The sequence below is a fragment of the Arvicola amphibius genome, chromosome 6 (genome assembly GCF_903992535.2).
Source record: "Arvicola amphibius chromosome 6, mArvAmp1.2, whole genome shotgun sequence".
Lineage (NCBI taxonomy): Eukaryota > Metazoa > Chordata > Mammalia > Rodentia > Cricetidae > Arvicola > Arvicola amphibius.
The window spans coordinates 138234851-138259767 of record NC_052052.2 but is presented as its reverse complement, the minus strand read 5'-3'; positions in this window follow the sequence as shown (position 1 = coordinate 138259767).

Here is a 24917-nt window from a genome sequence, read left to right as displayed (position 1 = left end):
CATCACAGTAGATGTGGTGTAGTGTCTGTGGCGTTTATAGTTTATTATGGTGACAGGTGGCATGTAATTTCTGGTGAGATGGTGTTTAAGGGTGGTCACAGTGTTATGAAAATGGGCAATCAGGAAAGCAACATTTGAAACACTAACTCAATTTAACTTAATTACTAGAACATATTTTTAAAAAGGAAGCATAGTCTATCCATGGAGGAGTAGTCCAAGCCTCCACCAATTCCCAAAGTCACAACTGCTCAAGCCCCCTGAAGCATACATACTCTTGTATGCTTTAAATCCTGTCTAGATTCCTTACAGTATCCAACATGATGGAAACAGCGCATAAGTAGTTGTTATTTATGCTGTATGTTTTTGTAGAATAATGAAGAACATAGTGTGTTATGTTCATTACTGACAGTTCTTCCAATATTTTCAGCCCGTAGTTAGTTAAATCTATGGAGTTGGAAGCCAAGGACTTGGAGGTGAACTAAGTCTAAGTAACATTACAACTCTAAAAAAAAAAAAAAAAAAACGTATTCCTGAGACCATGTAGTTCATGTAGTTCAGGATAACAGAGCAATAGATTTGTTAACAGCTTAGTCTTGGCTAAAAACCTTCATGGAGCTGAGAAGATCCACTGTGTTGATTATTTTTCTTATTGTTGTGGCAAAGAGCTGACAGAAGAAAATTCAGGGAGGAAAGGGTTATCTAGGCTCCCAGTTTGCAGGGTGGATTCCACACTCTCTCCTTCCGTGATAAAAACATTGATTCAGGCAACTTGTTGCTGGCTGCGTTTATTTAGGCTTAAGGTCCCAGAGGAACCAATATATCATGGTAGGAAGGCATGGTGGCCCCAACAGGAGGATGGGAGCTCCCATTCTTGGCTGCAGGCACAAAGCAGGACGTAGGACAAGAATTTGAGCTCTCCAAGTCCCCAGGGATATACTTCCTCCAGCATGGATGCACCCAACAGTATCATCAACTCTGAACCAAATATTCAGAGACCAGAGCCTGGTGCAGAGACAATCCTCATTTGAGTCACCACACAGAAATCTATCTACCATGGCAGCAAAGCTATGGCATCAGGAGCAGAGGTTAGCTGGTCACTTCTATTGCATTGGCTTTCAGAAGTATGGGGCAAATAGGAAGTGGGTTAAAGCTATCAAGTCTCGAGACCTGCCTCCAGGGACTCAGGGAGGGTCCACATCTCAAGTGTTTTACAACCTCCAAAATAACATTACTAGTTGGGGACCAGGTGTTCAAACACACGAGCCTATGGGATTGTTTCAGATTCAAACAGCAATAGCTGTGTTTCAGAGGGTTCCCTTTGACTGATAGAGAGAGCAAAGCCTTGGGTTGCACAAACATCTCTGTGAGTGATTCTGCATGTGCTGTAGGAAAGCAAGCAATCAGACCCTCCCTCCCCCGGCCCCATTCTGGCTATTCTAGTCACACATCTGAGATGGTGTTTCATTTTCTGTTTGCCCAAATGACAAAGCTCTGGAGGAGCCTTTGTGAGGATGTGATCTGTGTTAATGAATGACCATTAATAATTACACAGTTATCATCTTTGATGGTAACAGCTGTAGTCATGGTAACGTAAAAAAGTTATCATGAGCATCTGTGACGGTGCAGTAATAGTGGTTCTTGTGCCAAGGCGTTGTGGCCCAACACTGGGTGTGTTAGCCAAGCCTGCTGAGAGGGCAAAGGAGTTGGCTGGTTACATCCAGGACTAGGAGATGGGGGTACTTCGCTTGTCAGTACCCGGCATCCATGCGGGGCATCCCTCAACCATCTATAACTCCAGTTTCCCGGGATCAGATGCCCCCCTTTTTGGTTTTAGTCTGAACCAGCACTTGTATGCTTATACCTTCACATATAACTTAAAAATAAATCATTACAGAAAAAGCACACAAGTATCTTCCATACACCCCAAGCTCCTGTCACGGAGTTTGAGAATTCCTTTGCTGAAATGTTTCTCATTTCTAAGGCTTTAGGATTTTCAAATGATGAGACACCTTGGGGGAAGGAAAAGTCTGGCCTTGAACTTCATGTCTGTGTCATAGACAGCTCTATACATGCCTTGAAGGTAATTTTAGACATTTTAAATACGTTTTTAAATAAAGCCACTTTTTGTTTTTGGTTTTTTGGAGACAGAGTTTCTCAGTAACTTTGAAGCCTGTCCTGGAATTTGCTATGTAGTCCAGGCTGGCTTGGAACTCACAAATATCTGCCTGCCTCTGCCTCCCAAATGCTGGGATTGAAGGCCTGAGCCACCACTGCCTGGTGCGTGAAGCCACTTTTATGGTGTAGAACTTGATGTCACGGTTAAAAGAAGATTTGGAGTGTGGAACATTACAGATTTTGGATTTGCAGGGTAAGAAAGCTCAACATGAGCGTTGCTCTAGATTCCCTGACAGTCACAGGGCACACAGCCTGCTAATCACATTTTTTTTTTGTTTTGCTAATTGGATGCTTGTATTAAAAACAGCAGAAGCCGAGGAAAGGAGCTTCTGTACAAGACCCACTGGAGGATCTTACGCTGTGTCAATAAAATGTCTCTGCCACAGCGTTTGTCCTCAAGTCCTCTCCATCCCAGAGTGGGGCATGAGCTGCAGCGAAGAAGACCCCAATGAGCCCACTCTAGTGAGAATGTAGCTCACCTGTGATTCCAAGGGAAGGGCTCTCTTAGTTTAGGCAGCAGGGTTTTGTGATCTTGGACAAAACATAGGACATGTGAAGTGTTCTGTCTCATTATGAAGTTGCCAGCTCATTAAGAACTAATATGTGCGGCCTTTATCTGCCCCCAGCCTTCACCACACACTCACACAAGCTGCTCATAACCACATCTGTGAAGACAGCTTTCTCTTAAGATGTTGTGTACTGAACGTAGGGCCTTGGGTCTGCGAAGCACACTCTATGGCTGAGCTGTACTTCCAGACCAAGTGTGATAATTTTACAACGAATCCAGGTTACCTTGATATCACTCTCCATTGAATCGTCACGGAGCAGGAAGCTTGTACAAATTGCTGATGCTCACAACACAAAGGCTTGTGATTTGGGGGCCTCCCACGGCCCGAATGGCTATGGGAGAGCTATCACCAAACTGAGGTCGATGTCTCTTTTGGACCCAGTGAAGATGACTCCCACTCTTATCTGCTTTCTGGGGGCTGTTATGAGGATTAATTAATGCTTCTGAAGAGCTATAATCAGCGTGGATGAAAGGTGGGGAGAGGAATAATGATACGTCAGAACAACACGGCACCTTTCATCTGCTGATCTCCAAGCGCTTCACAAGTCTGAATTAATTACATCAAGGTAATTGCAAGGTATAATGACAATCGCAGCAATGGTGGTAATTACCTTGCGAGTTAGCCTTAAGAATCTGATTTGAAATCAATTTCTGAAACTGCCTCCAAGTGGTACTATTGCCCACTCTCTCACTCTTGAAGGCTTACAGCTTGGGGGCCTCAGGACCATACTGCCCTGTTCTCTTGAAGCATCCTCCCCAGCAGTGCTCATGGCTTTTGGCCTCACCAAGGAAGGAATATAGGCTCTATATAAAAGAAAATGTAGTTTTCTGGGTTGGTGCTGGTATTAGTGGTGAGTTTTGGAACTATAAGGAATGTGTTTGGGTGGGGGGAGATTCATGCACCCAGTGACTCTGTTTAGGCAAAGGCTTTCTTATATGTTACTTTTACTAATGTAGTTTATGCTAACGTCAAACTTAGGATGTGATGGGGACTAAGTGCTTGCTCTGTAGTAACTTACTTGAGTTTCAAAATGTTCTGTGTGGTAGGCACTGTTATCATTATTATCTCTATTTCATAGATGGGGAAACTGAGGCATAGAACAATTATGCAACTTACACAGATCACAGAGTTTATCATAGTCAGGTCATAGAGCTGGTGAGCGGCAGAGCTTGGAGTTCATGTCTCAAGTAGTTTGATACTGGGAATTGCATGTGGAAGCCCTGCCCCTTACTATCCCTATTACGAGGAATCAGAATGGGCACTTTGCTGTTGTTATTTTCTTTTTGAGACAAGGTCTGGCTGTGTCATCTAAGATGAGTATGTCACCTAAGACTGACCCATCAAACTTGTGACCCTGCCTCCAAGTGATAGGAAGAACTTCAGGTGTGTACCAACATGCCTGGCAAGAATAATTAAGCAGAAGAAAATGTTCTTTTGTGTGTGTGTGTGTGTGTGTGTGTGTGTGTGTGTTCGTGCACGCGCTCATGCATGAAGAGGCCAGATGTTTACATCTGGTACCTTTCTCAACCATTCTCTTCTGTTTCTTCTTCCCCGGCAGTGACCATGGCTTCTCTCATCACCGTGGAAGGCAAGTTGGCTTTGTGCAATGGGGAATTGAGTTTATTGTCTTGGTGCTTGTGTTACTGGTGAGTTTGGGAACTGTAAAGAATTCCCGGGGTCACTCACAGAACCTGTAGCTCACCAGTTCTGCTAGACTGACTGATTAGCAAGCCCCAAGAATTTCCATCTTTGCCTCTCCAGAGCTGTAATTACATGTGCTCTTAGCTATGCCTGATTTTCATGTGTATGCTGGGTGCTGAACTTGGGTTTTCATGTTTGTGTGGCAAGCGTTTTTCTGACTGAGCCATCTTCCCAGCCCCAGTTCTTCCATTCTTACAGAACACTTTTACATTTTCCCTTTGGGTAGGCAAAGCCTGGATGGCACTGGAGTTGGGCCACCTGGGTTGGAGCCTTAATTTGCTGCTTAGTGGATTTAAAACCTATGCCAGTTGTTTCGTTCTTTGGTTCCTTAGGTGCTCCATCTGTAAGAACACAAAGGAATCCTTTCTTTACACAGCTGGGTGATGCCCTAATCCATATAAGATGCTCATGATTATATATGGTATACAATTCCCATTCCACAAATGATAGATAATAAGGTTTGGATATGGTTTGTCTTTCAAAAGCCTGTGCATTGGAAGCTTGGTCCTCAGTGTCATGACACTGGAAAACAGTAGTTTGTTTGAGAAATGGAATCTAATGGAGATGACCTCCCCCCCCCCCCCCCCCCCCGCCAAGGAAGGGATCAATGCTGCTCCTGTGGACTGAGTTGGGTTTCAAGAACTGAATGGATCAGTTTCCTAGGAGGTTATAAAAGAGCAAGCTTGGTTCTTCCCCTTTACCTCTCTGCAGCCCTTGTTGCTTCGCTAACCCTTTGGCCTTTCTCACCGTATTTACTCCCCACGATGCTGCCTGCTGAGAGCTCTTTACCCAAGAGGACATCAGTATTGTGCTTCTGTCTGTTCAGAACTGAGACTTATGCAAATGTCTTCATAACGTACTCATCTGAGAGGCTGACACAGAATTTTTGTGACTTTAAAGATGGCTAACTTCAAGGCCAGCCTGGGATGTATATCAAAACATTGTATCAAACATAGCATATAATTGTAATTTAACATATTTATGTTAAACATAGCAACACAAATTTAAAAATAAGGTCTTTCTGCCTCAGATCTTTTTGTTATAACAGCACAAAACAGATGAATACATTTACTTTTAACAGTTAGCAGGAAGTTTTAAAAAATAAATGTCTGAGAGGGTCTATAATGTCATGGCTAGTATTAGGATATACACATAAGAGATGTCGTAGAAGTTGTTCAAACTGTGGAGTCTTGTGAATTAAAAAAAACTATCCCAAGCTCTCAAGAGACCATTCTGATGAAAAGAAGAATCTAGAAATTTCTCTACTTTTAGTAGGTTTAGCTACCCTCATAGGAGAGACCTCACACTTAATGTCTCTCTCACCATTGATCCAAGGTGAGTTTAGAAATATGGGAACTACTTACTTGCTGCCACTTCCCTTGCTACTCCTACTCCATAGAAACTCTTTGGGGGTTATTATGTTTCTACGCTTGTAGATATTGGAGTTATAATTGTGTTTTTCCTAATGCTTTTGAGAAATCTCCCACACAAGTCATGTCCATGGCATCTTGCTACTATGCCTACCCCAGGTTTTGTGGAAAAGCAGAAAGAGAGTCATCACTCCAGCAATGGCTGACAGGCCAAACAACACAAGCAGACCCCTTATTTCTCAAATAAGGCTTGGTGTTCATGGTATAGTCACATGCATGCTTTTGTGTACTGAGGGCTCTAGTAGATCAGTTTGACACTGATCAGACTTTCCTTAAGATCCAGTTCCTTCAGGGAAGAGGCTGTCCTTAAAGTCTCTCACAATTCAGTAAACCAAGTTGTCTGCCTGGTTTGTTCCAGAAATACCCAAGTGGAGCATCCCTCATGGGGTGCTGGGTTAGAAGTTAAGGGTCTTAAATAGAAGAAATAATACCCATTGAATTCCCTGGTTATATAATCTGGAACAGAGGTTTATTCTTTCCTACAATGCAATTTATTTTTCAGGTGCAGGTTTGATGTTGGCACTGTTCCAAGGTTCTGTTAGCAGTAGGTTCTCCCAGCAGTAGTCTTCCATCAGAACCACCAGTTCACAGATAATAACACAGAGACTTATTACTAATTGTGAAAGCCTGAGCTTAGATTGCTCCTCACTACTTTTTATAACTTAATTTAAACTAATTTTAAAAATTTACATTCTTGCACATGACTTGTCACCTCATCTCTTTACTGCCCATCCTGCTTCCTTTATGTCTGGCTAGCTACTCTGCCTTTCTTCTTCCCAGAGTTCTCTTTATGCCTAGAAGTCCCATCTATACCCCCTACCTAACTACTAATGAGTGTTTAGCTTCTTATTACACCAACCATAGCAATACATCTTCACACAGTGTACAAATATCCCAAAACATTTCCCCCTTTTTGTCTAAATAAAAAGGAAAAGTTGACTCTAATACAATAAAATTATGTGCAATAAGAACAATTATCAAGTAAGAATTACATTCATAATATCTAGTCCACTTGTATTTAGCAAATTTGGAGAAATTACTATATTACCTATTTTGATGAGTCCAAAGTTTTATCCTAAACCATTTCTATCATAACTTATATTACCATTCTAGAAATATCTTTTTGACCTTATAACATTTTTTAAGATAAACAACTTAAGTTGTTTTTCTCTTAACTGTATACAGTTTACAGCTCTTCTGTGAGTTTCTTTTTCAAATTTGGTAGCAAGGAAAACTGTAACTATAACTGTCTAGTCTTCAACCCCATCTGAGACTCAACAATGTTGCAATATTATCTGGGTAAACAGGAAGTTAGGAGAAAACAATTTCCCAAATTATAAAAATGACAAAATCAAATGGCTCTCTGGACAGTTACCCAAGTTTCTTCTGCAGTGTTGGAACATTAGTGTGTGACATACAGGATTAGACTATCTGACAAGACTTTTCTATGAAGCAAGAAATTTTGAATGATTGACCTACCTTGTCTTGGCAAAGTTTGGTGGTTGCCTTCTTTGGTGTCCTGCATGTCCAATTTGGACAGCATTCTGTTAGCAGTTGAGGCAAGGGTAGTTTCTTGCCCAGTGTATAACTTTGCCACAATAAAAACAAACTCCATACAGATACTCCTTGATGCCATCATCCTTTTTTGAAGTAAATTGGAGCTGCCAGAAGCAGATATGTCTCACTGTCATTAAAAGTCTTGTGCTATTAAAGCATCTTAAATGCCATAGTCTGTGGATCTCTGAGTATTTGAAGACTACCTATCTATCTAAACTATATCTGTTTGATCTTGAAAATATACCAAACATGGCTTTAAATTTGATTTTTAGATGACTTACTACTAACCTGTATTTCTTAATTATCCTGAATAGTTTGTAATACTAACTTTCAAGAACTAGAAATTTACATTATATTGTTAAATGAGCTATATAGCACTATACCTTAAACAAGAGTAGAAACATATAAACAGTATAACAAAAATAACCTTAAATTTGTATCATTATACAAAGATTCATACCAGTGTAAACTATTCAAGAGTAATAGTTTTTTAGTTTAAAGTAGATTCAATAATCTATCTTTTATCCTATCATTTCTATGTCCCCCCTTTTCTTTTCAGAAGAAAACCTTGAGACCAACCTCCTTGGTTTACATTTTTCTTATCATGAACAGTAATGACTTGCAACTACCTCCCTTTAAACAATGACAAACATCCACCAAACAATCAGAGCCACCCACACCACTTCTTGGGAATGTGGGTATCATGTTCTCTAGACTGCTTCCTGTTGTCTTGGGGTGATGGCATCTTTAGGGGACCTTGAGAAAATTGGGATAATGATCAAGTCCTGGAAATGCTAGCTGTATTACTCTTTGTTTAGTCTCTGTGTGATGGGAAGTGTAGAGTTTATCTGAAGTCTTGGCTGCAGTGTTCTATGAGGCTGGATCATCTCAGCTAGCAGCTTTGATGCAGTTCTGGATGCAGAATGTTGAGGATACTGAAACAGAAGCATTCTGAGGTGCTGTGTCATCTGGGCTACTTGTCTCCATCAGTGTCTGGTCCCTTTTTTTCTGAGAACACATAAGCTTTTAAAGGTAACTTATATATCTACCTACATTAACAGAAGTATGGAATGTATAGTATGTACAAGTCAGCTAAGGATGATATTCTGTTTTATGTTTGAACAGGTAAAAAAAATCTGTCAACTTTGTAAATCTGTTTAGACTGTATAACCAAACCTCTATCCATGCCATAAGAAAGGATGGCATGTGGTGATAAGTCATGAGGATTCTGTAACCAATAAGATTTATCATGCCTCATCCAGTCTCAGAGCTGTACTCATGTCAAAGGATCAGCTTATACATCTGTCCTGTAGTCTTTCTTGGTTTCTTTTTTCATGTCTGTAACCAAGATTTTCAGGAGGTCTTCCCCAATAAAATCTGATATTTCTTAATTTAGAAGAAACCCACAGCTTTTAGTTTTCTGTGTAAACAAAAGCACAACCTCTCCCCCAATGCAACACATTTCTTGACTTATATTCTGAAGCCAAGATATCTCTAGAATATATAGACTAGTTTAATTTAGCAGTTCCTTTTGCAATCCAATGTCTCTCAGCAGCCACCATTCTCTGTTAATTAGAATTTTAAAAATTCAAATTAATAAAGTACTATAAAAGGTCCATAGTTCCTATATTATAATATTCTCATTTTTATGTGGTTTATTTTTTATATTACTTCACTCTCTCTTTAAAGGCTTTATTATTTTTAAGCTAGTTTTTATGACTATCTATACACATTTTCTTTTATTTTTTTTTCTTCAGCATCTAAGCACCTTTTAAAGCATATTGTACCTTTTTAGAGTTTTTTGTGTGTATGTGTGTGTCTGGACCTGGCTTTCTGTGCTTTTGCAGCTGCATGCTGCAGCATTCTCTTAAACTGCTAGGCTACTGCCACAGAGTGGTACTGGTAGCTGGCTGCACTCCATGGTTCCATGAGAGCCTAGCCTTATGCCAGTGGATACACAGGCCTGGAGTTGTATTTACTGCCCCAACTCTGGGAACTTGTTGTGTATTCCTGCAGCAGGAGTTTGTACCCAGTGTTGACTGCTGAAATGCCGCACAGTGGGGCACTGCTGTACGCTGATGCCTACCTGAGAGACCACTTTCTCTGACCCTATGTGGATAATTGAGTCCCATATGTAGCAGCATTCTTTTTTGTAGGGAGCACCAGCTGACAAATAATGACACAGAGACTCATTATTAATTATGAAAGCTTGGCCTTAGGTTGAGCTCATTCCTAACTAGTTCTTATAACTTAAATTAACCCATATTTTTAAAATCTGCATTCTGGCATGTAGTTCATTACCTCATCTCTGTACTGCCCATCCGGTTCCCACCATGTCTGGCTGGCGACTCTGCCTTTCTTCTTACCAGATTTCTCCCTTTTCCTGGAAATCCTGCCTATACTTCCTGTCTGGCTACTGGCTATTCAACTTTTTATTGAACAAATCACAGTGATATCTCTTCACATAGTTACAAATATCCCACATCAGTTCTCTGTGGAGGAGTAGTCTTTAAGTGAACCAGTTCTTTCCTTGAAAGCATGGCATTTGTTTGTTTATTCTTGAATTAGGTAAGTATTATAGATGATTTCTCAGAGATATCACATAAAGAACCAAAGAGACCTGACATTCTTACAACTGTATGTCTTTGGGAACTATGGAGATACTAGTTATTGTCATCTAAAAGAAAGTTTTGGGATTTAAAACAAATGAAAAGGGTTAAAGGTTAAATGGAAGAACCACTGGTATAGTGCACATAAGCTTCAGGCAGCATTTGATGTTGCAGAACCCTTGAAAGTTCATCTCAGAATGTGTGCTCAGGTGTCCACCTGTCTTCTCAATCAGTTTGCTAGGTACCCAGGTCTGGAACTCTCTGCCTTAGCCATGCTTCCAAGGCAAGTTCCATACAACTACTTGACTTCCAAGTGAGAGGCTGTGGATAGGATCAGGTCTACCGAACCCTCAGCTTTCTGTCACTCAACTTTTCAGAGTAGTTCCTTACCACCTACTTTTCCTCTCAGCTCTAATGGAGGGATGACGCTGAGCAGCTGGACTTTCTCAGCTTAGTCCGAATTAAGATCTACCGTGAGCTTATCACTCCAGCTGTAACAAGACCATCACAAACCATGTGAGGCTCTTCCTATATTATGGACTGCTGATGGGCAAAGCCTGCAAGGTGGCCAGGCTGGCAGACTCAGTACCTGGGACCTTTTCATGCTTTTCAGAGCTGATTGGGCTGCCATAGTGCTAGCTAGCATTTAACTGCTCATAGTTGAACTGTCTGCTATGCTATCCACAGCATTTGCAGTTTCTACCTGCCTTGGTAGTTCCTCTTGGGAATGTCTTAGAAATTCAAAGCCCATTTCCCACTCTCAGGTTGGGCCTTTTCTCTGCCATCCCATCTGATCAGGAGCTCTTTTGGTACTATACATGAATGTGATACATAGAAAGCCTTTCAGAATCTACTGAAGCTTCTTATTAGGGTCATTTGCAGGCTTACATCCTTGGCTACCAGAACGGCTGGTATCAGCTCAGCTTTTTTTTTTTTTTTTTTTGGTTTTTCGAGACAGGGTTTCCCTGTAGTTTCTAGAGCCTGTCCTGGAACTAGCTCTTGTAGACCAGGCTGGTCTCGAACTCACAGAGATCCGCCTGCCTCTGCCTCCCGAGTGCTGGGATTAAAGGCGTGCGCCACCACCGCCCGGCTCAGCTCAGCTTTAAGAACAGAAAGGTTAGCTGACATTCTGCTGGCTTCCATGGCAGCAGCCTAACCCTAGCTCCAATTAACCTTTTAACCAATTGTTAGGTATAACAACATTGATCATTTGTTGTTTAATTTAGCTTCATTATAATTTTTTTCTACTACATCTATTTGTTTATTTGATTTACATTGTGTGGCTCTGCCTCCCAATGGAAGTCAGAGGACAATGTGTCTGTTTTATCCCATCATGTGGAATCTGATGAATAAACTCAGCTTGTCAGGCTTGGCTTGGTAGCAAGTGAGTTTACCTTCTTAGCCATTTCACTGGCTCTGAATGTGGCTTATTGTTTAGTGAGCAACTATAAAATGGTTCTGCTCTCTAGCTCAGTTCTAGGTCTCTTAAGGTGATTATAGTGGTTTGAGAAAAAAAAAATGGCTCCCCTAGGCTCATAGGGAGTGGCACTATTAGTAGCTGTGGTTTTGCTGGAGTAGGTGTGGCTTTGGTGGAGGAAATGTGTCACTGGGGGTGGACTTTGAGGTCTCAGAAGCTCAAGCCTGGCCCATTCTCTCTCTATCTTCCTACTGACTGTGCAATAAGATGTAGAACGCACAGTTCTATCTCTAGCACTGTCTACCTGCACGCTGCCATGCTTCTTGTCATGGTGATAATAAACTAAACCTTTTAACATGTAAGCCAGCCCCAATTAAATGTCTTTCTTTATAAGAGTTGCCTTGGTCATCATGTCTCTTCATAGCAAAGAAACCCTAACTGAGACAGTAACTCAGATCTTTACATTGAGGGTTTTTTGTTTTTTGTTTTTTTTTTTCTGTAGTACTGGATATTGAATCTAGAGACTGGTACTTTCTAGGCAAGTGCTCTATCATTGAGCTATATCTTCAGTGGTAAGCCCACTCTTTAAAATGTATTTAGTCTGTGTTTAATTAATTTCAGGGTTTTGTACTATAGATTCTCAGCTTATGCTGTTAGATCATGGACTCAGGAATGCCACAAGAGAAAATAGTAAACCTCTTGCCAGGTCTCTTCACACCTGGAAAGATGGTGCTGGAGAGACGGCTCATCTTTAAGAACATTGACTGCTCTTCCAGAAGAGCCAGGTTTGATTCCCAGCATCCACATGGCAGCTCACAGCCATCTGTAACTCTAGTCTCCAGGGATCTAACCCCTTCTGACCTCCACAGGCACTGCACGAACGTGGTACACAGACGTTCATACAGACAAAACACCCATACACAAAAAAGAAAAATAAAGGTTCAAACAACAACAACAATGACAAACTAAAAAGAACACGTGGTTCCTCCTGCTCCATCTCTTCCTCTTCCTTATCCGTGTTCCCTTTATCCTCCTCTATCCATCTTCTTCCACATGTTTCTCTCCTTGCCTGTAAGTCAATAGCTTCTGGCACCTGCTCTTCAACAAGAAAGGAACAAGTTGCTTTGCTCTTCTTCCTGTGGAAGCTGCTGAAACAATAGACTCAAAACAGATTTTTTTTCTCCACAAAGACAAAAGATAATATTTAAAAAGCAAAAGAAGAGGAGCTGGAGAGTTGGCTCTGTGGTTAAGAGTGTGGGCTGCTTTTCCAGAGGACCCTGGTTCAATTCCCAGCACCCACACGGCAGCTCACAACTGCCTGTAACTCCAGTTCCAGGACACCTGGCACCCTCACACAGACATAACATGAAGCAAAACACCAATGGACATACATTTTTTAAAAAAGAATTAATTTAAAAAAACTAATAAAAAACAGAAGAAGAGCAGACAAGGGGATAGGAAATACTTCCTAATACAATACTTGTAAAAGCCCAGGATGAGACCCCCCCCCCCCTCTCTCTCTCTCTCTCTCTCTCTCCTCTCCCTCTCCCTCTCCCTCTCCCTCTCCCTCTCCCTCCCTCTCTCTCTCCCTCTCTCTCTCTCTCCCCCCCTCTCTCCCTCTCTCTCTCTCTCTCTCAAAAAGATTTACTTTTATGTTTTGTCTTTATGAGTGTTGAATGTATGCATGAGTGCCACATCCATCCCTGTTTCCCATGGAGGCCGGAGGAGAATACTGCATCCCCTAGATCTGGAGTGACCGGAGATTGTGAGCTGCCTGACCTTGGTTTTAGGGGCCAACTTAGGCCCTCTACAGGAACAGCAAGTGCTCTGAAGAGTCGAGCCATCTACCCAGCCAAAGAGAATCTTTCATCACAGACTTCTACTGTGCTTGGTCACCCCCAGGGTCACTTCTGATGACCATCTCCATGTGACAAAAGTGTGGCAGTATTCTAAAATGCATCTGGTAACCTTGACTTGAGGAAGGATGGAGGCCTTTCATTTTCAGATGGACGTTGCGATAAACAGCTTGTACCAAAGAGATTTCTGATGTAGGAAACAGAGCTATGTTATCCTACTGCCATTGAATAAATTTTTAAAAAGGCGAAATGAATCCAGAAATACTCATTGCTGTGTGCATGTAAGAACAGGTAAAAGCTGCATGAGAATATTGTCTAGCTATCACTTTCAGTCAGGGTTCACAGAAAAATAAAGGACATGAATGCATGATTCTTCCCCTTTTTTTGAGAAATATCAAATATTTGTTTATAATTTTCACAAAAACTGAAATTTCTGGGTTTAGAAGTCTCTTCAGATTAAATGGTGAGCCTTCAAAGTAGCCTGCAGATCATGTTATATTATGGCGTTTTCTATGTTATTTTCTTATGTCTCATGAGCATTTGTCCACAATGTTTCATCCTGAGCCAAAGTGTGTTCCATTGATATCAATTTTGCCTCATTGAATAGTGTGTGTATGTTACCCTGGGTAAATGCTTAACACTGAGCTATACCCTTAGGCCCCAACTTATTTTCCATTCCTTTGGAAATAATAGGAGGCATTTGTGGCACAGAAAACAGTCTCTTATTTTCTAACATCTTCCACTTTGCTCTTTACCTGGACAAACTGTGTCCCAGTTGAGTCAGCAATGGGCATAGTTTGCTCTTCTAGGTGTGATTTGTGCCCCACTGCCATTCTCTCTCTCTCTCTCTCTCTCTCTCTCTCTCTCTCTCTCTCTCTCTCTCTCTCTCTGCTACCACCCATATTTCCATTGCCCCACTGACCAGTTCCCTTCTAGATATAAGGTGTCTGTGATGAGCATTGTCAAAGAGCAGCAGCAGCAGCACACTCCCGAAACACTCAGCACACCCTTGGGATATCTGTGAGGAGGAGCTCAGTGCCCATAAGTATAAGAACTGGGTGGAATGGATCTCTGTGTGCACGCAGGCTTCTGGTTCATGTTTCTCTCCACGAGGCCAAAGGAACATGGTATGAAGGTGAAAGGCCAGATTTCTAGGTGGTGTGCATATGTGCTTTACCGTGCAGTGGGCATGCCTCCACTGATGGCTGGAAGCAGAGTTTTAGGAAGGCTCTTAAAGGTGAGAGAAAAAAAGGTAGGAAGTGAAGGAATGTGTAAATTCTATTTTACTGTTTATCTAAGGCTGCATCCTTAGTATTCTTGATACTCCGCTGCCAAACCATAGCCCTATCTTTGTTTTTACTTTTAATTTTGATGCAGGGCTTCACAATGTTACCTAGGTTGGCCTTGAGTTTATTTGATAGCCCAGGCTGACCTTGAACTTGTGCCTTCTGCCTCTCCTTCCTGAGTTGCTGCAATGACCAGCCTATGTCAGCAGTGAGTTTTCCAAAGAGAGAAGATTGAGCACATAGCTCAGTAGTTGCCCTCCTGTCATGCAGAAGGCTCTGGGTTTTAGCCTTCCACCCAAAGGCTGTGACTAGAAAAGAGAAAACACCATATATGCTATGAAAGGAAATGTAGAAAAGCCAATTTGTAAAGCTTTCAGGGAATGGAGGTGGGAGGGAGCCTTTCTCTATCTCTAGCTGTGACTCCAAGTCACTTCTCTAAGTGACTCTGAAAAGGAAACCCTCGATTTAAAAGCACAGGTGAATTTATAATATATTCCAGCAAATTGAGAATGTATTCCAGACTGGGCTCTTTCATTTTTATCTCTCTTTTGAAACTTGGAAGATGGTAGCAACTGGCTTTGGGAGGTGAGTCATCAAAGAATAAATATACAGCCCTGACCCACAGAGCTGAGCACACTTCACCCACAGCATAGACCCAGGTAATCAAGCCGGTATAGAAGCCACCTACAGGCAGGGTGCTGTGGATTTGTTTGGTCAAAACAGCTATAAAAATTTAAAGATAACAAAAGCATACAAAGTGGAATTGATATTTCTCTTCATGGCAAGGCTCAGCTCAATAAATAAATAATGAAAGAAAAAAAAGAAAGAAACAAAGACGGATTGGCAGCAGATGACAAAGAGCTTGTATATGGTCCCAGAAGCCAGCGCTTTGGCAAGCGCGCGCCACCCTCGTAGCTTTCACACCAACTGGCTAATTCCAAGGCCCAAGGTACGGGTGTGACTGGCACTGGGGGCTGTACATCTCTGCACAGTCTCTTGACAAGAGAAGCTGGGAAAAACTGGAGAACTCTCAACACAAAGGGGACGCTCACCGGCTGGAATCAGAAGAGCTGGGTCTGAGTTCAGGCTCACTCTGGGGTAGCTAGGATGATGGCACTGGCTGGCAAAATAAAATGACAATGACAGAGATAAGACCTGTCATCTTGCACCCCTGAAAAGAGCAGGTATTCTTCCTCCAAGGTAGTTACAGGGACCAAACACATCTGTAAACTCATACTCAGGAGGCTGAGGCAGGAGGATTGTGAATTCTGAGCCAGTCTGTGTTACATAGTAAGTTCAAGGTTTTCTTCTGCTACAGAGTAACACACTCGTGCACACACATGTACACACACATGCACGCACACGTTTGCATGCAAGTGTGCACACATATACACGTGTGCACGCATACATACACACACGTGCACATATACACGCACACATATGTGCATACACACTTTTCAAAGAACCTGGAAACTGATTAAATATTGAAGAAACGCAAAAACACCTTTCAGTGTATCCTAATGATCCAGGAGAAGACCTTCATTCCCTCAGGTTTCTCAAGACCAAAAAGCCAGATGGCCTTAGGTTCCGACGGCCCCAATATAGGTGCAGCCAGAGCGTCCCAGGAGAGAATCCTGAAGCCAGAGATAGCACGGGAGTGATTTCATCATCCTGTTCTCCTTTGGCAGGATGTGGCTTTCCATGTGCAAAGGCTCCTGCATGATCTCCCAAAGCCTCCTGCTTCCCAACCACAAGAGAACTGGCCACAGTTGCTGCACGGCATGACAGTACATGCTGCCCGGCTACATAAAAGCGAACCCGAGTTTGCAAAGAAAAGGCAACCCTGTGCAGAGGGTGCAGCGTGGGAAACTCGCCTGTCTGGTTTCGCCTGGGCTCACTCTTTTGTGAGCAATTTTCAGTGTCAGCTGTATACCAACTAATATTACACTAACCAGCATTGCAACACAGTTCCTGGTTTGGTGCAACACACACACACACACACACACACACACACACTCACACACACACACACACACACACACACACACACACACACATGCACGTACACATACAGAGTTACTGAAAAATTTAAGTTGACCTAACTTCTCAGTGACCTAAAGACTTCAAAGAGTTAGAGAAACATCAATGAGATAAAACCCACGTGTCATTCGTGTTTGAAAGTGTTGCAGTCATGTTTAAATAACTGGCAGGATTTCTTTTTTCTTTCTTTTGTTTTCTTTTGTGTGTTTGTGTGTGTGTGTGTGTGTGTGTGTGTGCAGTAAAGCAAAGCAAGCTTCAACCGACTGTAAAAGTACAATCCATGTCTTGTTGTCGTTTTTTCTGTCTTTGTCTCTTTGCTGTTCTGTCCACCCTGAAGGCAGACACAGACTGGCTTCCTTCTAGCAGGGCAGAGGGCAGAGGCTGTGGCTGCCAGACTGAAAGCCTACAGCATTTCTGCCTCCTGGGGAAAACTGGGCCTCGAGGATGTCAGCAGCCTTCCCCTGCCCTGTGCTGAGTGCACACAGCCTTCCGCACACCTTGTCAGTGGAGCGCTTTCTGGAAGTCTGCCAGATGCAGGGCCAAGGTCAAGCAACCACCATGACTAGCCACAACAAGGAAAGCCTTGGGGAGCCAGGGAGGTGACAGCAGGTGGAGAGGCAGTTAGTGAGTTCCTCGGGGCTGCCGGCTGGCTGCTGTGGCTTCCACAATGGCAGTAGCTGCACCGAGTGCCGGGAAGGCTTTATCTACTGATCAACACAGTGTGCCAGAGGGCTGATGGGACAGCCCATGTTGGCAGAGGCTTCCAGGAGTAGCCTGTAACTAAGTGGCAGAAGAAAAAGGGGAGGGGGGAGGAGGGAATCTAGTAACAAACCAGCGGGATCAGTTGCTCAGAAAATGAATACCAAGTTTAGGCCTCCCCTGCACCCTACCTTCCTCTTGCATCATGGCTTTCTGCTTGCATACACCACCTGTTTTCCCCCAGCACAGTTATGTTGAGCTACTTTTAGAGTTCAGAGGGCAGGAGCAGAATGGCTTGGGTTGAAAGCAATTAACAAACAGGTTATAAAAAATTGACAAGGCTTTATTTTCTTTTCTTTTTTCTTTTTTTTTTAACCAGCTACTCTAAGACCTGATGTCAAGTATCTTCCACTACCCTTTCCACTTCCACGCTTTGAGGCAGGTCTCTCAGTGAACTTAAAGTTCACTAGCTCAGGTAGGCTGGGTGGCCAGTGAGCTCTCGGGTCTTCTCATCTCAGTCCCACAATGCTGGAGTTGCAGGCACATGCCACCATGTCCCCTATTAATGATATTAATGATGCCAGGAATTTGAACCCAGGTTCTTACAGAAAAACTGTTCTTAGCCAACGAGCCATCTCCCCAGCCCTGAGTGTTTCTTTTAACAACTTTCTTTTCCGGTGACACCCAGGAGTTTCATTGTGAGATTGAGATACTTTACTAGGGCATATTTACGATAGAGCTAAGTCAGAAGAATGGAATCGGTGAAAGCTTATACAAATGTCTCTATTACTGTTTGTTTGTGTGTATAAAGTATGTTTGAGCTTCTGTGAATGCATTAATTTGTTCTCAATTTTTATTTTGATTTAGATTTTTTTTCTACTGCTCCAGTGATGCTTCGGTTGTTCTAGTTTCGAAGTGATGTGATGACTAATCTCGGGTGCCACCCTGACACACCTCGGAGGAGGCAGCCCCAGCTGAGGGATCGTCTCCGCCAGACTGGCCCGTGGGCACGTCTGTGGGGCATCATCTTGAAAGATGATTGATCTGGGAGTGCCCAGCCCACTGTGGGTGGTTCCATCCTTAGGCAGGTGTGCCTGGCCTATAAAAGTAGGGTAGCTGAATGTGAGCCTGGGAGCAAGACTGTAAGCAGCTTTTGTCCACAGTCACTGTGTATTTCCTGCCTCCAGGTTCCTTCTTGCCTGGAGCCCCTGTCATGGTATTGCTGGCTGAGAATGAGGTGTGACCCACAATACCAAATAAACCCTTTCCTCTCCAAAGTTACTTTTGCTCATTGTGTTGCTACAGCAACAGAAAGCTAACTAGGACAGATATATTATCATTTCCCTTCTGTTATAAAGCGCCATTGCTTTTCTCTTATAGTATTAAAGTGAGTACTCTGTTCATGTTGCCTTAATGGGAGTTTAAGGATGCTGAATGAAGAAGGAATTGCTTCCTAGAGTTCAAATCAGGTAACTGATGGAAGAAAAGCCTCGATTGGATACCTAGTTTCTACAACTGAATGATAACCTACCTATTGCTTCATAAATGAGTTCTCCATAGGCTAATGGCTTCCTTGACAGCATTTAACATAACTTGATTTGAGTGTAGCTTTCCAGGAACCTAATAAGATAAAATAGGAGAATGCCCATTGGGTTATTGTGGGTGGCAATGACACCCAGGGCGGAGCTGTGCTTTGTGTCATTTGTAGCAGCTGTAAATGCATATTGATTAAAATACATGCACACATGCAGCCTGCTCTTCAATGTATGTTTGGATGACACTGCTGTCAAGCCTCGAGCACTGTTGACGCTCGTGGAAAATTAAGTAAGCTCAGTTGGTACAGTGCCCACCGTGTGTCTCAGTTGCTTTTCTGCAAATGCGACATCATGACCAATGACAGCTTGAGGTAGGGAGAGTTTATGTTGGAGCAATGATCCAGAGGGATCTGTTCTTCAGGCAGGATGGAGACATGATAACCAGGGTCAGACATGGTGCAGGAGGAGAAGCTGAAAGACCACAAATTACGCTTCTCACACAGAGCAGGATGAGTTAACTGGAAGTGGGGTGTCCCAAAGATCATCTCAAAGGAGGAGTGAGACACCTCCCCACAGCCTCCCCACAAAGCACTTGGTTGGGGACAAGTATTCAAATACCGGAGCCTATGGGAGACCTTTCCTATTCAAAACACCATATTTAGCATATAAAGAAACCTTGGTGCCCTGGTAAGGTGCACACATTTATAATCCCAGCATTCAAGGTCATCCTTAGCTATGTAGTAAATTCAAGGCTAGCCTGGGCTACATAAGTTTGTCACAGACAAAGTTAAGGGCAATAATATCCGACAACACTCTATCCCAACTTTCCTTTGGTAAAAACCACTGACTAGAAATGGCCAGGCATGGGATTCCAATCAAGATGATTAGTAATAAAATCTGGTCTTCAGTGTGCCGAAGAGAAGAGGGCCTGGGAGGCATTTCTCTCTGACTGCTGTCCTGTTGATCCTGACCTCACATTTCATCACATGTCCCAAGAGTCATAGCTTTTTCTTTTCCTTCCTTCTGCATTTCTTTCTTCCTTTTCTGAAGACAGGGTATTCTGTAGGCGAGGCTGGCCTCAAACTCACTGTGTGATGGAGCCTAGCCTCTGTTGCTCCCGTGGGCTGGGATTACAGGTGTGTGCTACCACACCCAACAACAAGGTCACATTGAGACAAATTAGTTAAATGCTAGGGTCCTTGTCATAAGACTGTCCGGAAAGTTAACACGTAGATGACACAATGTTTAAGATGTTAAGCCTGGCTTCAACCAAATGGCTAAATGGGTGTATCATCAATTTATAACAAGTGAGCAGTCCTGTTTTACCAGGTGGGTTGTTACTGGAGACAGTTAGGCTCTTTGGGATGAACTTTGTTTCTCTGGGGAGGGGGTTGAGGCTCCCGAGCTGATGTTCTGCCTGGACATTGGCGCTGCCCCACACTGGGACTTGGAGTTGCCTGCCTTCCTCACCTTCAGTCTCCCTTCATATGCCCAGGGGGAGAGACTCTTTTAGGCAGACAAGCCTGCTGTTGTACAGGAAAAAAATTCAGACAGAGGAACCATTTGTATGCAACCAACGCACTGCTCAGCTCACCAGAGAAAGGAGCGGACAGTGCGAAAATTAGAGCTAAGCCAAGAGTTAGGGACCTGGCATGCACATCTATGTTTTGCTCTGAATATATATCATTTTTTATTCTAATGTGAAGCACAGCAAAATCTTCCTGAATTTACCAGGCTGTGAAGGCAAAGATAAAAACAAAATAACTCCCAATACCTTTAGGTTTTTTTTTTTTTTTCCGAGAAAACCAAGTATAATTTATTTTTTCCGCGTGCATTATGCAAACATGATGCATAGGTTTGGTTCCTATGGGGAGGGAACCCAATGTTGTAGCTGTTTGCCTCCAAAACACATCCAATCTCATTTGGTTGTCCTACTTCTTAATGTGTAATAGTCTTAAAACTTTGGACTTAGCAAAAACAATGTCTTAAAATCAAGCCTCGGTCTCTGTAAGGCACGCGAACAAACTTGCAATCAGCGGAACATGATTGCTTTCTCTTGTTTTAGATAACTAGGAAACAAAAATGCTGATTGAAATATAGCCGGGAATAGAATCCACTGTTGGTATAACCCTTTAGTCAGATTCATTTCCATGTTCCCATTTGTGTGGCAACACTATTGCAAAGCTTCTCCTTCGTTTACTTAAACACGCAAGCTGGAATGGACATGTATAGTAGCCAGGCGTTCAGAAGGCAACTGTGTTCTCTTGGCCTCCGTTTGTCAGATCCCAGTCTATCTCAGCAATGCTCCTGGGATAACCCTACCAACAAAATGGACAAGAGCCAAATCCAGAGCAATAAAAGAAGTACAGCAAGGACTCAGTGTGCTGCTGAGGGAGGAAAGTCCTCTTGGAAAGTCCAGCAGCTAGTGAGGGTCTGTTCTGTGGTTGACCATGAGTCTTCTAAGATGAGGCAGAAGCCTTCTGTGTTACCTGCTGTTTCTGTTGTAAACACACCGGCAGAGCGGTGGGGTCACCAAGCTTTACTGTTTTGCTTTGCAGACGGTGTACTTGTCTGCTTGTCTCTCTCTTCCTCGGCTTCCTTGCTGTGCCTCTCTTGCCCTCTTTCAGCTGCTGTGTGACGGGAAGACTGCACACAGACCTCCATGCGCAGGAATTACTATTATACACAGTCTCAGCCCCGTCTGTATTCTGATCATGCAGGAAACATGGCCCCAAGTCTGCAAAATCACCTTTTACTTTCTTATGCATCCTTAGGAAACTAAGAAGAAACGTAACCTGCCTCCCTTTCCTACCCAGGGATTGTTCTTTAAACATCAAACACTATCTGTGCTGCCTGACGCCAGTGAGGCCTTAAGGGGCAACTTTTATGTTGCCATAAAAGCCAGGTCTTTAAGATCCTGGTCTTTGCAGTGTAGTCTTTTAGGGACACCCGTCATGTTTCCAGGTCACATGTACTTTCTTTTGTAGTTCTGAGGGAGGGTTTCACCATGTGGTCCTAGCTGGTCTTGAACATTCTATCCTCCTGTGTCACCCAGTACCCTCCCATCACTCCTCAGTGAGTGCTGAGGTTGCAGGCATTTGCTGCCTGTGTCCAGATCGACAGCTGTGTCTTTCTAAAGAAGATCCGTCCCTAATCTGCTTTACGCATGTGCACCATGCTTTGGAAAGGGGCAGATATTGAATGTTTCCTTCTGCCACCTTAGAGCAGTGGCCCACTTGCCCAGTGGCCTGTCTGAATCTGTCCAGGTGTCTGTAATTACTCCCTTGCCAGTTTCCCATGCTGTTTTAGGAGACTCCTAGAGGCAGAGGGTAAGTAACGGTAACTGTGGGGTCACTCCGTAAAATGCGTGATGCCAAGGCTCTGAAGATCCCCTTGTATCAGCAGGTGGCAATGGGATTTGGAAGCCCAAGACTGCAAATTACTGTGTCTTTATGCTGGAAATGTCAGCTCAGAAATTAATTTGGCTGGTATTAAAGAGGGTACTAATTGCAGGCTCGGTAGGCACAATGCATTTTATTAGCACAAAGTATATTATTGGGTAATTATTGTTTGCTTGTAATACAGTCATCCTATCAATTTGCCAGAGTTTGGTTTCCCCTGCAATTACGTTTTGTCTATTGCTAATCAATAACAGGGTAAGAGTTGAGGAGTAAAGCCAGCAACGATGAAGACAAAAGGGCCTTCCGTTTATCAACGACAAAGTGTGTGAGTGGGAGAGGAGAAACGGAAGTAGCGACGTTGAAAGCTTAATCTTAGGCATATAACTTCAGGGTTTTGAAGGATGGTAGCACACAAGTCTTGACTGAAGCAGCTGGAATTGCAATGTTCTGGAATTAGTCCTTATGATCGAGCATGAAGTGGCGGGGCAGGTGGCTTCAGGGCTTTGTCCTCCAAGCAAGCATCCTACAGTGTTGGCTGGAGTGATGAACTTCAGCAGGGCTGCATGTGGCAGCCAATGGGGGAAGGCAGAGGGAAGGGGGCTCTGGCCAGAATGAGGAAAGCGGCACACGAATGTGCTGTGTGTGCTTGTCTTCGACACAAGGCGGTTCTGGAGGACAGAAACCACTACTGATCAAACTCTGGTTCGATGTTTGCTGGGGGCTTGGGAATGACCCTCCTGTGAATGCAAACTCAATGATGCCAGCAGAATTCTGGGACTCAGTCTGGAACAAGGAATGCCGAAAAGACAGAGATTCTGGGTGCGGGATAAGTGTCTCAGCACGGTCCAGTGCCATCAGAGGCTGAAATATTCTAAAACTCCTACAGGGTGTTGGATTCTCCCCCTTTGGTGTGTATTAACTTGAAAGAAAACACAGTGTTTTTCTTTAAGGGGCTCAAGCTTTTCAGTCTTTAAAGGACAAGTAGTGGTGGCTTCTCCTTCAAATGTTTGATCTTTAGGGAAGAGGGTTAAAACTGCAAGGGAAGGCCAAGTCAGTTTCTAAATGGTATTTCTGGAATTAGATGCTAATTATTCAATTACTATGAAATAACTTTTTAGTCACAAGGTTCTCAGAATAAATTTTTATATGTGATAAAAGAATAAAATATGTAAATTTTTTTCTATCATTTTCTGCTGCAAAACCCTGTCTACTTGCCTACCTGTTTACTGGTTGGATGCCAAAATAGCTCTCACTTTTATTTTTAACCTTTCAGAACTAAGCTTCATGAGATGAGAAGTCACCAGGACCATGGCAGCTATGATTGGCCCTTGAGGGGAAGATAATTTAAAATGGATAGCTTGCTGGGCGGTGGTGGCACACGCCTTTAATCCCAGCACTGGGGAGGCAGAGGCAGGTGGATCTCTGTGAGTTTGAGGCTAGTCTGGTCTACAAGAGCTAGCTCCAGGACAGGCTCCAAAGCTACAGAGAAACCCTGCCTCAAAAAAAAAAAAAAAAAAAAACCCAAAAAACCCAATAAACAAAAAACCGAACAAACAAACAAACAAACCCAAAATCCCCCAAACAAACAAAAAACCAGAGGCCCAGAGCAGCCGTCACCTCCTGCTCTCCTGTGCAGAAGGGGTCACCAGCCAGCTCTCAGAAGTGGCTCCCACCCACTTCTCTGTACTTTGACGTCCAGCAACAGGGAAGAACTCAACCCAATGGCGAAGCTTAGAGACGGGGACTCAGGCTTGGCAGAGCTACCGCTCTGATTCAGGGCTGTCACAGATGAATGTGGAAACACTGTTTTTGCTAGATGGAATTAAAAAACAAAACCTGAAAAAACTGAACGAACAAAACCCCAAGGATTCACTTGAAAAACGGGCATCTATTTATTTATGCCCACATCAAAGGAATGTCTTTTTTTTTTCCCCATCTGATCTATCAGATTTTTAAGGACACATTCATGAGACTCACACATCTATGTAAGTAAAGCAGAGGTAAAGTCTCGTTTAGCATCTTGAGACTCTGCCACCACCTTCATTTTAAACAGTAGGGTATATGTTGCCTAAATTGCCTCAGTGATTCATCATTCTTACCAAACCTGAAAATCAAATCGTTGCAGCCTTGCTGAGCTCAGAGCTAGGAACTGCAGTTTTATTGATGCAGTTTCATTCAAAGGGGACAGAAATCTACTCCTGAGAAATGCAAGATCACGGCGAGAAAGGTCCTCTTTGTGAAGCCCAATTTTGTACGTCAAGTAGGAAAACCACATATGGTGCTGTGGAGCACAAAAGTTTGTTACCTGGGCTCACCTCAGACCTGGGAAGTGTTTAAGTTACTGTGACAATCAAAACCCACAAGACAGAAACTACAATCGCTCATCAAGTAAAGAAGAATGATCACATATGTACATAAAATGTCAGCTCACTATTTCTTTGTCTACACTCAGCTTCAGGAACTGGTATCTAACCTATGGATCTCAACGCTGAAAGCATGAAATAAATTAGGGTTTTAAGCATTTTATTTTTTCTTAAATAAAAATTAAGTATTTTATTTTTGTGATTATGTATCTGTATGTGGGGCATGAATGTGAGCCCCTTCAGAGCCTACAAGGGGACATTGGATGCCCTAGAACTGGA